Source organism: Mirounga angustirostris, unplaced genomic scaffold (genome assembly GCF_029215605.1).
Source record: "Mirounga angustirostris isolate CCGP_5_RB_7025 unplaced genomic scaffold, mMirAng1.0.hap1 SCAF_10, whole genome shotgun sequence".
NCBI classification, from domain to species: domain Eukaryota; kingdom Metazoa; phylum Chordata; class Mammalia; order Carnivora; family Phocidae; genus Mirounga; species Mirounga angustirostris.
The window spans coordinates 61555811-61568094 of record NW_026991718.1 but is presented as its reverse complement, the minus strand read 5'-3'; the positions used below and the strand labels follow the sequence as shown (position 1 = coordinate 61568094).

The window sequence follows — 12284 nt, the reverse complement described above, 5'->3', positions numbered from 1 at the left end:
CTGTAATAAGACAATATATTTTACTGTACAATATATTACTTGGGCTAATAGGATTGAAAAAGCACATTAAATGTAAATGTCCTTTCAGCATCTGGATGGTGAAGTTAGATTGTCTTATCAAATATCTTAATGCTGTTCTAGAATTCAGCAATATTTAGGGCAGCTGAAATAGGTGATAGCAACGAATCAGGCAACTGTGATGAAGGTGTAACTAAGGTAAAGTGGTATCGAGGAGGCCAAAGTGGCTCTGAGGCTTCGTTAGGCTGCTTGATTTCGAGTTGTTTTTAATGGAACTATAAGGACTCTGTTTTAAATCAGTCCGGTAATGGACACACTGTACTCTTGGTCTCTGAATCCTTCCATGTGATTTTAAACTATCTTACGGACATTAGAGCATATTGGGAGCAGGTACTACACAAATTCATCTGCCTTCCCATCCATCCACACTCCAGTGGGTCTCTCTAGGCACATCTTGAGCAGAATTTCGAGCTCAAATGCCACTTCGTCCTTGGCAGGATTTGGTAGAGGAAAAAGTGGCACAATGGGACAAATATTCTGACCACCTTCTGAGATCGGTACCTTGTATGTTGCATATACCATCGTGTAAGCAAATAGAGATCATATCGTAGTCTGAGAGCCATAAAAATTCAGGTCTAGATTTAAAACATCTTCCTGTTTCTCTTGCCCATATCTACATCAGAATATTCTATACAAAACTGACCTGGAGTTGTCATCCCTACACATTCTCACGTGTGGCTCTTTTTAGCATCAGATGAGCCAGCAAACGTCAGTCTCTGCTGATATCAGTTGAGTTTTTCAGGCTCCATTTTCCTCATTGGCTACTTTACATGAATACGGTTTTGCTGGTTTGTGCCTCCTCCTTCCCACTCTCCTTTCATTTTTGTTTTTTGTTCTAATTTAATTTGAAATGCCCAGCATCTGACTGTAATCAGGTGAGGAGGCTCGGGAGACTTCCAGCAAGAGCAGGTCTCCTGAAAAGGGTCTTTTGGACACAACAGAATGAGCCTTTATTTATTATCTCAGGGATAACAAAACCGGGAGAGAGCAAGACGGCGTGGCGGCTGTCCTTTCAAGCGGCAGCAACTTAGTGAAACACTCCTGTCCCTAGGGTGTGAACAGCCCGCCCCTTGGCTCAAAGTCATCCTGCTGTCCCTGGCTGCTGGTTCTCTAGGCCAACAAAAACAAGCATAACAAAACATACAGAGAAAGTGTCAACAGAAACCCCTCTCTTAGAGCCTGGCTTTTGGAAGTAGACTGGATTTGCAGTCCACACAAAGGCTCTGGGCAAGCTTTCATTGGCCATGGTCCATACTTAACACTGCGACTCCTGTCCATGAGGTGGGGCACATGGCTGATTAGGCACATGTGATCTAGTTCTTCCGTGATTCCCTAAGGAAGAACCTCAGTTTCTCCATGCACCAAATGAAGATTATTGAAGAGCTGGACTTTGCCAAGAATGATGTGGGCTTAAATTCTAGCTTTATAACCTGTGAAAAGTACCCTCTCTAACCCTCAGTTTCTTCTTTGGTAAACTGGGCACAGCAATATTTCTCTTCCTGATTGTGGCAATCAAATGAAATATAGAGATGTGTTATCATTGAGAAAAATATTAAAATGTTTATACCAGTGTAAAGTTTGGTGCGTAGAGCCCAGGAAACCATGCTGTGAATGTGCTTGAGAAATAGGGAAGCACTACAGAAGGACAAGATATTACCATCCTTAGTAGTAGTATTATCTTCAAAATAGTAGGTCATTTTTCTCCACACCGGAAATGGGTGATGATCCTCATCCCAAAATTCAGGCCTGGATCTACCATATCCAGTGGCTCTTCGGCTCTCTTGCAAAGAGGAGGCAGCTTATGTCTGCTCCTTCACTTTACAGAAATGTTGCAGAACAGCTCAGTTAGAAGGGATGTAAGGCAGCATCCCCCGGGTCCTTCATGCCACAGATATTACAGATAAGCAATTATCTTGGGTATTTAATGTTCATGTGTTGTGAGTTTTCAGGGAGGGTTGAGAAAAAGTCAAAAGTTCATGATAGTCTGTGGTTCAGTTCTTGCAGGAGAGAAGCATGATGAAGTGGGAAACTGACAGCTCTAACCTATCAGACCATAACCAGTGTCCAGCTACATGATCTTTTCAGGATGTGGATATATTAGCTTTTCTGTAGTTAGTAGCCAAATGGATTTTTGGTCAATGCATGTACTTCATCCTGCCACATAATCTGCCCAAGACTTGTATGTATAAAGAGAGATAATGAGACTCCTTAGGAAACAGGGATAGAACAAAGGAAGGATGAAAAGAAATGGTAAAATCTACGACCCAGGCATGTTTGTTCCCTTTATCCCTAGCATTTAACCCAGGGGCCTTTTTTTTTTTTTTTTTTAATGTTTCATGATTGAAAATAATTGTAGAAGACTGTGACCGTTCTGTCTTTTTTTTTTTTTTTAACACTCCACTCCCTTAAACCTATGCAGAACCTATCACAGTGCCATATACAGAGTGGGCACCCAGTGCTTTGTGGTACCAAAAGAAATTTGCCAGGATATTCCACGCTCAACAATAAAGTGGAAGGCCCTGGAGGTGTTGACAACATCTGGATGATGGACAGAATACAGTGGAGTCTGTTTCTGGCAGTCTGTGGACTACATGAACCATTGAGCCTTTTTCCAATGTAAGGGAAGGAGTGGCCGTGTTCTGAAGCCCAGACATCAACCTGAATTGCCTGGCATCTGGGCATTTCCCAGCTGCTTTTGCAACGCACACCCACAAGCCCACCTAGCGGGGCCGGGGAAGTGGAGAAGCAGAAAGTAGAAGCTGTTTAACCCCCATGAGCCTTCGTGTCCTCATCTATAAAATGGGCTGGAGCTTTTGGAGTCCCAGAATTGTAGGAAATGAATGAAATAATGTAGGTTAAACCGTATCCCAGTGTCTGGCTTAGAGGAAGCATTCCACAAAAGGGAGCAATTTTTATTAGGAGGAAGCATATAACTCTTATCTTTGAAAAGAGCCCCTTCTCTCTCCCTGCCTCCTCCTTCAAGCCTTTGAGGCATTTCTGTAGTAATTGGCTGCTGGGGCTTGGCATCTATCTGTAGAGAAGTACATTTTTGTGAAAGGGCTCTGAGGTGGTGGTGTGAGGCGTTTATTAGTGATCTAAGGCAACATAAGTTGCCTCTGGTTTTTATTGACGGTTTCTAGCTGGAGGCACAGAAATGCACAGGCACTAAAGGGTGAGTTACTGTTGGTTGCTACTCTCTGGACCAGCAGGGACTTGGCGAGCTCTTGTAGGACAGAGTGTCTTGCATCAATCAACAGTGACCCCTCTGGCTGAATATGTACAGGCATAAAGAGGCTCCTAAATTAGCCTCTGTTCTCCTTAGCTGGATGGATAGAAGATGAAATGCAATCCCTGGAGTGGGAGGAAATGTGTGGCAGAGGATTGAGCCCTACTCTGGAAATTCAGGCTGACTTCTCCTGCCCAAAACAAATCTGATGTGGTTTTTTTTCTATGGGCCTATTAAAGCATATATATTTAATAATCTGACATCATGGGAGAAAACAAAGGGAATGGGAGATCCAGGGAGAGAAAGGAGTAGAAGATCCAGGGATAGAAGAGAATGGACAGAGGGAATAATACCCAGAACTACTTGCCTGATGAATGAATTAAAATGGAGCAGGGGTGGCTTAGGATTGACTTCAACATTTTTCCCAAGTGTGTATTGATGAGATGGACTTACCCTCTGGGCAGGCATTTGAGGTGTGGTATTAAGCCAACTGATCAATTTTTAATACCATCTAGAAAATTCTTGTGTGTTTATTAAAAATTTCAGTGAATATTAATTTACCAAAGACTGCTAAAGAGCTGGCTAAACCCCATAAAAGCCAGAAATCATATAAAAGTCACTTTTCGAGGGTACGGTGAGGGTGCTCTAGAAATAATACTCTTATTTCTAAAAAATGTTAGCAGATACCCAAGGAGTCTTCTTCTCCCTCCTCTCTAGTTGTACTTTCTCCTCTGGTCAAAAAAGGGAGGAAAGAGAAGGACTCTCCAGGTAAAAGCACAACTTTGTGCCTCACATTTTCTAGGTTTTTGAGATGTTTCAGCAGTATTCATTCCAATGCCTGTTTGAGAGCTGTTAGTATTCAGAAAGGCTGGTGAGAAAATAGTAAATCCATGAGCTCAACGTTATTTTTGTGTTATGAAATTTCCATTGCTTGCTTTCTATGAGGCATAAGACCAGTATTTTGAACCCTGTCCCAGTTGTATATGTCACAAAACTACATCCAGGGCCATGGAGTCAGCCCAGAGACAGCCAAGCCAGAAAGTGTGGCTAACTCACCACAAATGCAGCCCTGCTGCTGCCAAAGAGAATTCAGAAGGCTTACTCCACATCTGTTCATGCATACATTGATCACCACCACACACGCTTGAACTGTGAAGAACTATGAGAAGTATTTCTTTCTCAGAATTACCAGGCCATCTCAGGATTATCTTCCTTGGGGGGCGATAGGTTGTAAATCTCAGAGGCTTGTGGTGGTCTGGATAGGATTCCCTTCTTAATCACGATTCATGCTTATGGAGTCCTTAGTAAGGCCAGATGCTGTTCACATCACACTGTCCATATATTGATGCATTTAAATCTCTCAAGAACCCTCTGAAACTGGTCCTATTATAATCCCCATGTATGATGAGGCGTTTAAGCAAACAGGTTGAGTGATTTCTCTGAGGTCATGTAACTAACAAGTGGTAGAGCTGGGCTGTGAATCAGGCTGTCTGACTTCATATCATATGCTCTTCACCATTAAAGCATACTTATTCCACCGCAAGCTTGCACAGGGAAACCTGGACAGTGAAAACAGACTCTCTGTCAACAAATTATTCCTCTTTTAATCTGAGGGAGAGGGATGCTAAGGAGATCCAAATTTGGAGAGTATTCTTAGAATTTGTCCTTCTGAGATCTGCAGGTCCTCCCTCTCAAACAAATAAAAAACCCAAATTCAAGAGACAGTTTTCAGATTCAAAGTTGTCCTAATCAGGACTCCCTTCTAGGACCACTCTTAACAATATAGATACAGGAGGTGGCCTCAGGATTCACACGAGGAGAACAATAGCTCTGAGGTACTTTTGACTCTATTGAAGGAGGTCCATTGCTCTTAGCAGCAAATGATACAGAAAAATGTCAGCTTGAAGGTGTGTACCATGTTATCACAGGCCTGGGATTAACTTGTAAAAATTGTGAGCATTCAGGAATGCCACACAGTGACACCATTTACTTCTGTTTGCAAATTAATTCAGGAAGGACCTTTGAAACTTTTGTTATGAAAAGATACAACCTAGTTCCTCCTCTTGTGCCTCCTCCCCCTACCCCTTGACTCCCCTGTCTCCCACCACCAATACCACCATACATTCTTAAAGTCCTTTAAAGTTTTCAAAGTGCTTTCATATACACACTCCATTCTTTATGTCAGGTCAGGGCAAAATTTTATTGCATTTGGCCAAAGGCCATTTTGAAACTTTAAGAGAAAAAAGGACATACAACGTGATCTTTGAAATAAAGGGATTACAACAGAGCAAAGTTATAAAGTTAGAAAGAATTTGTGAGTTTTTTATATATATTTATATGTATGTGTGTATATATGTATGTGTGTGTGTGTGTGTGTGTGTGTATATATATATATATATGTAACAGACTGACCAAATACTTCATGTGTTTTTTTTAACAGTTGGGGTTTAGACAAAAACAACTAGAAGATGTAAACAAATTATTTAAAAATAGCATTTATCCATCTTTGGTTTTAAACAGCTAATACATGCTCATGACAGAAAAATTGAGGGATGTGAAAGTGAAAAATCAAAAATATAAACATCCATAATCTCATTATGCAGAAAAAAATGATTATATTTAGAGTACAATCCTCTAGTTTTATGTTACACACACACACATACACACACACACAATGGAGTTGGAAATTTCTTCATGCTATGCTCAGATACGCAGAAAATAAATGCTGCCCTTTAATTTCTAAAAACTCTGATCTGGTCCGTGTAATTCCACTTCCCTGAATGGTAAAAACAACTTATTATCCATTAGCAATATTTCAGTCATTTCTGGTTTGTGGGTCTCCTTTCATTTTAACATTCAATCCATTCAAAGTTATGATGGTTTATATAGAGTCTTCTTTGAAAGACTTAGTCTCTCTTTTTTTTTTTAAGATTTTATTTATTTATTTGAGAGAGAATGAGAGAGAGAGCACATGAGAGGGGGGAGGGTCGGAGGGAGAAGCAGACTCCCTGCCGAGCAGGGAGCCCGATGCGGGACTCGATCCAGGGACTCCAGGATCATGACCTGAGCCGAAGGCAGTCGCTTAACCAACTGAGCCACCCAGGCGCCCGAAAGACTTAGTCTCTTGAGGAAAATGCTCAGTCTTTCAGATTGTCCTCGTACTCCCCCCTCCTTCCCTTCCTCAAGATGATGTCCTGGTGTCTGAGAAACAAGGCTCTAGCTAACACAGACTTCAACTTAGAATGAAATACGAAAAGGCAAAGAAGGCCACTCTTCTGAGATGACTGATGTCAGAGAAACTCCTGACTCCAGCCCAGGGCACATGGCTTGCCAAGCGAGGGTGACACCTTGAAGCATACATTTGGGCCCAGCTTTCCCACCCCTAAGGTACATGCCTGCCGAGGGGCTTGGTCAGAGGCAGAGGAAAGGGGTGCTTGAGTCCTTGTCCTGTGTCTGGTCCTGCAGCTCTCCGTGGCCAGGTCTCTCCTGGGCCTGGCTGCTCTTTGCCCCGCGGGTGTCTACAGCAGGTTTGAACTGGGACCTGCTCTTCTATTGTTTGGGGAGCACTCTCAGGTAACCCCCGGATGCCTCTGACTCACCTCAGTTTTGGTTGATGCTTTTTGAGTCTGTGCTATATAGCGTAGCCAGCCTGTCCTGGAAAGTCCTCTTTGAGTGTCTGCTGGGAGGCACCATGTCCTCCATCACAGGGAGCCCCATGCTCAGCCCATGATGCTCAGCCAGGCCACTCTGAGTTCTGGGTCTTACTCCTGCTACATGGGAGGTGGAAACAGCTTATAAAATATAAATTCCCCACCTTCCTCTTCCTGCCAAGACAATACCACTGGATTCCTTTTATGTGTGGCCATTCCCCATTGTGCTTCTAATTGAGATGATTTCAGCTTCTACCTGAATTAGAACCGTTAAATTAATGGAAGGTCAGAGGAACAAAGGGAGAGGTTTTAAGAAACTTTTGTCCAATTTACAATGCGTATTCTGTGTCTCCTCCCAAATTCCCACTTTTTCCTCATGAAGAACTTGAACCTCTTTGGAAGTGTCTTAGTGCTGCACCTCCTGAATCCAGAAGAATTTTCGAGGGAATCATCTGCTTCAGTGCTTTTGGCTTCTGCTTAAGTTTATGTTTGGCATCTAGAACAACTTCTGGTGAGAACTCACAGCATGCTATAGAGAAACAATTTTAGCTGAAAGTTTGCATTTCCGCTCAAATTCTCACTTTGTTCTTTTTAAAAATAATTAGTGTTCTTAGCAATTGTTATGGAATTTGAATAGTAGCCTTTTGAAACTTACACAGAATGAAACAGCAGAATCTTCAACATTGAGAAGATAAGAGGTTTCCTTCTGGTTAATTAAAGGAGCAAGAATTATGGAACTTTATAGCCATTTAATTATGTCATTAACGTGAGAGTTGGCTAGCAATGGGGGGGAGAGACCGCCTGATCTCTCAGGGCTCTGTCAGGGCTCAGACTGTGACTCACTGCATTTTTGAAAGGTTGTTAACTAGATGGGCACATTGGTTAGAAAGATATTTAATAACTTAGTTAAAATGGCATCAATACATATTTTCCTAAGAGGTTCTTTTGTTGTTGTTGTTAGAAGTGTTGAACATGGACACTGAAGATTGCAAGCTAAAAGCGAAAATTTTCCTTCAGTGTGGTCAACAGTGTAGTTAGGCACAAATTCCGGACACGTATGTCAGGTGGAAAAAATAATAATACCTTTGCCATACTGATCCTAGATGGTATTTATATTTATTTATTTACTTTATAAATCAATATTATTTATTTAATCCTATGTACCAAGGCCTTTGTTTTCCCTCATTTAATCTTCTCAACAAATCTATGAGGTAAGTTTTATTATACCTGTTTTACAAACAATGGCCACTGGGCTCCAGAGACATTAACTAACCTGCCCTACATCCTACAGCTAATGAGTGGGATTCTATCTAGGCATTAATGACCAAAAAACCATCTTCCCTACCTACTTTGATGCGCTACCTCCCTTCCCTACACTACCCTACCAAATTTGTTATGAAGCTCAAATACATAATCTGATATGCAATTTGATAATACAAAATAGGCATGTAAATACATAAGCTATTGTCAACTAGGCAAATTTTTTTCAAGGTATTTTTTTTCCCTCTCAATGTTCAGTTACATTTTGTATCTTTGCACCATTAATAAAAATATATAAAGGAAGACAATGGAAAATAACAATTATTATATGTGTTGATGATTATAAAGAATTAAAGAGAAAAAGGAGGATATAATGGCATCTGCCTATTTGCACCATTTTTTGATTTGCCTTTGGCTTCTGTCAGAAGAATCATAAAATTATTTATAGCTTGTGTATTAGAACTTGTGGTTGGGAGGGAATTATCTATGATTTTCCCTTATTTGTATTGCAGTTAATAAGGAAATGTGGTCAAACTCCTATTAATGTTATCCCTTGAAAGCAAGGTTGTCTGGGAAATTATATATGCTCTCTGGGAGATATGCTCTCCTACTAAAATTATCTTCTTTGAAAAAGACATACACTTACGTGAGAAACAATTTTTTTCAGGAAGTATTAGAATAAGATTTGCTATTAGAACATTGAATCCACATAGCCTTCCAGGATGGTGGGAGTAGAAGTTAGAGCAGAGTGATACAGAGAGAAGGAAAGATAAATATCGTTAAAAGGCTAACTCTTCCATGTCATTGGCACAATTTCGTTCTGACAGATATGAAAGATTAAAAAACAGAAAGCAGACATAGAACAAACACTTTGGGGGGATATACATTTACTTCACAAATTCAGTTAACTAAACATTTTCCAGCTATCTTCAAAATGCCTTCTGCTAAGTCAGAAAACTTTTAAATTGACCACATAAACTCTTGACCCCTTGGCTTCAGGGCACCTTCTCTTGTCTAATCAATCAACTCACAAGAATTGTTTTTGAGTTTCTGTGAAGTGCTCCAGACTCTGATGATCCTTTGTCCCTTCACACCCTGGTCTTGGCAGACCAAATTCCACCCTGGCTTCTCCTCTATTATACAATTTGGTCTTCTTCTTACATTCTAGACTTTCTTCATTTACTTTTTAATTTCTCTTTACAGACTCCCAGTGCCATTCCAAGAAAAAAAAAAAATAAAGGCATTTTCAACAAGTGGACAAAACTGTTTCATTCAAGAGATTTTTGCTTTTTTCTCTCCTGGAATAATTGCTGTGTTTTGCTTCCTTGACATTTCATCATGTTCCTTGAGATTGTGGTAAGGTATGTATACTATATGGCAGGAGAGAGTCTTCTAGGACTCTGCAAACTCTTTTTTTTTTTTTTTCCCCTCTTCCATTATACTAAAGTGTATACCTGGTCATCCCTGTAATTTTCCTTTAGGGATACACTGGTGTTTATTTTCTTATATGGGGGCCACCCTTCCCATAAGCTTAAGCAAAAATCTGTTTGGGAACATTTATTTCACATCACTATCTCCCTTCTGTATCTCCTCTTCTATTTCAAATCCCACTCTTTGTTGGTCCTTCAGTATCATCGAGATGCCCTACTTTTGTGTTCTTATGATGTATTGTTCAGTTGTAGCATATACTTTAAAACAACATCATCCAATTATTTGTCTTCCTTCACCAATAGACACCTCAGTGGCAAGAACTTTGTCTAACTTATAGCCCCAGGATTTAGCACAGGATAAAGTCCGTAGTAGAGGCTGGGTGACAACGGATGGAAAATAGACTGTTCAGTGGAATCACTGCATGAAATGAAGGGTGGGGTGTTTGGGCTAAGGGAAAGGATTGCTAAGGAAGAATAAGAAAGTAACAGGAGTTGATTTGGAGAATACAAAAAGCTAAAAACCAAGTTCTGTTAGTATCTGCAGAGTTCCTCACTTTTCATCTGTGGAAAGAGAAGAGAGTACTTTGCTTGACCCACAGGCATAATCTAGCTCCTCCGAAGTTAGAGAATTTCCAGCAGAGTGAAGAATTAAGCGCAGGCCTGCATTATTTGCTGATGTCTTAATATCTTCCATAACTAAAAGCCAAGTAGAGTATAAGAAGCTTCTATGAGCTCTGAAAGTCAATTCATTTTAAAATACATGTATCGAGAGCCCACTTTGTGCTGCAACTATGGATATAAAGACAACTGGGACATTGTCTCATAATAATTCCCTTTTCTCAACCAAATTAGCTATTCTCATCACTATAGCTGTCTCTATATCAGACATTCATAACACCACTTGAGGAGATCTCTAATACTTTCTTGTGAAGAACTCCAAATAGCTTCTTTTCCTATAGGTATGCCATTCTTCTGTGCCCACTGCCAATTTAACCTTAAGTTTTCAGTAAATGAGATAGCCAAGTCGGGTTCTAATAGTTAGTGTTAAATTGGTAGTTTCTTGGGGCATGTGGGTGGCTCAGTCAGTTAAGTATCTGCTTTCCCATCAGGTCATGATCCCAGGGTCTTGGGATTGAGCCCCATGTCAGACTCCCTGCTTAGCAAGGAGTCTGCTTCTACCTCTACCTCTCCCTCTGCCTCTGCCACCTGCTTCTGCATTCTCTCTCTCAAATAAATAAATTTTTTAAAATGTTAAAAAATAAGAATAAGTTGGTAGTTTCTTACTATATATTACATTTTCATCTATCCATTTAAAATGTGTATTGTGCAATGACCATAAACCTAGAATGTTTCTGTCCACAGGAATATGTACACGAACAATATAGAAAATATTCCTATTTTCATAGACCTTTTATGCCCATGCGGCAGACAATAAACAAACATGTAAACGGTATCAGCCAGCATTTTTTCTACAATAATGCTGTGAAACAAATAGCTCTAAAATCTCTGAATTAAAACACCGAACACTCACTTATCTCATTAGCAATTCTTAGGTAAGCTGGAATTGTAGGGTTCAGCTTACCATGGCTTGAAACTGTCAGTTGGGATCTGATTCGCTAGTCCAGAGAAACCAAATCCCTGGACCAGTTGCTATCTGGGGCCTGTGCTTCTCATGAAGAATGGCAGGAGTGCAAGAGAACAAGCAAGATCATGCCAGCAAGTCTAAAACTCTGCTTCTGTCACATTTATTAACATTTTATTAACCAAGACAATTCACATGCCAAACCCACTATGAATGGATCAAGGAAATATTTTTCATTCATAGTGGGAATACCTGTAAGTCCTATGGAAAAAAATGAATGTGTAATTTTATGCTAGGAAATAAATGAAGAATTAAAAGTAATAATTCAATCTACCTACCAGTGTCTTCCCTCTTGGCCACAATTTTTTAGGATCCTTCTGCATTTGAGATATACTCACTGCCATCCCAGGAAACCTACAAAGGCTCACCCAGTTGTTGTTGTTGTTGTTGTTAAGATTTTATTTATTTATATAGACAGAGAGAGAGAGAGAGAGAGAGCACACAAGCAGGGGAAACAGCAGAGGGAGAGGGAGAAGCAGGTTCCCCACTGAGCAGGGAGACAATGAGGGGCTTGATCCCAGGACCCTGGGACCATGACCTGAGCTGAAGGCAGATGCTTAACTGACTGAGCCACCCATGTGCCCCATGGCTCACCCAGTTATGGCATCAGGTTCAAAGTCCATGATCTCATGATCCATGTCAGGTCTAGATGGAACTGCTCTTGATTTAGACATCTATGGCATCTGTGAATTGAAAAGATATGTTATCTGCCTCCACATATCTAATATACAGTGTTGGAACAGGGACAGGATAAACAAACACTTGCATTCAACATGGAGAAAACTAGGAGAAAGATAGAAGTCACATAGAAGTCACAGCTCTATAGCAATTTTGGAATTCTGCTGGGTAAATTTTGCTGGTTCCCCTACAAAGAGGTTGGTTTATACCTTGGTTGGGCCCTGGTTCTACACCTGAGAGTTGATCAGCAGTCTACTCTGCCCTTGGAACTTCTTCTTTTTTCATCTTGGCCTTTCTGACAAGTACTGGAGAATATGCCC

General features: G+C 40.6%; 1 long non-coding RNA gene across 4 annotated transcripts in view; it reads left to right on the top strand.

The window, feature by feature from the left end:
* The window catches only part of LOC135361763 (uncharacterized), a 581261-nt gene extending 569817 nt beyond the window's left edge, over positions 1-11444 (top strand). For all 4 annotated transcript variants that reach the window (XR_010405687.1, XR_010405686.1, XR_010405684.1 and 1 more), the window contains one exon: positions 9418-11444. This is a non-coding gene — a long non-coding RNA (uncharacterized LOC135361763). The remainder of the gene's footprint in view (positions 1-9417) is intronic.
* Positions 11445-12284: the final 840 nt, after the last annotated feature.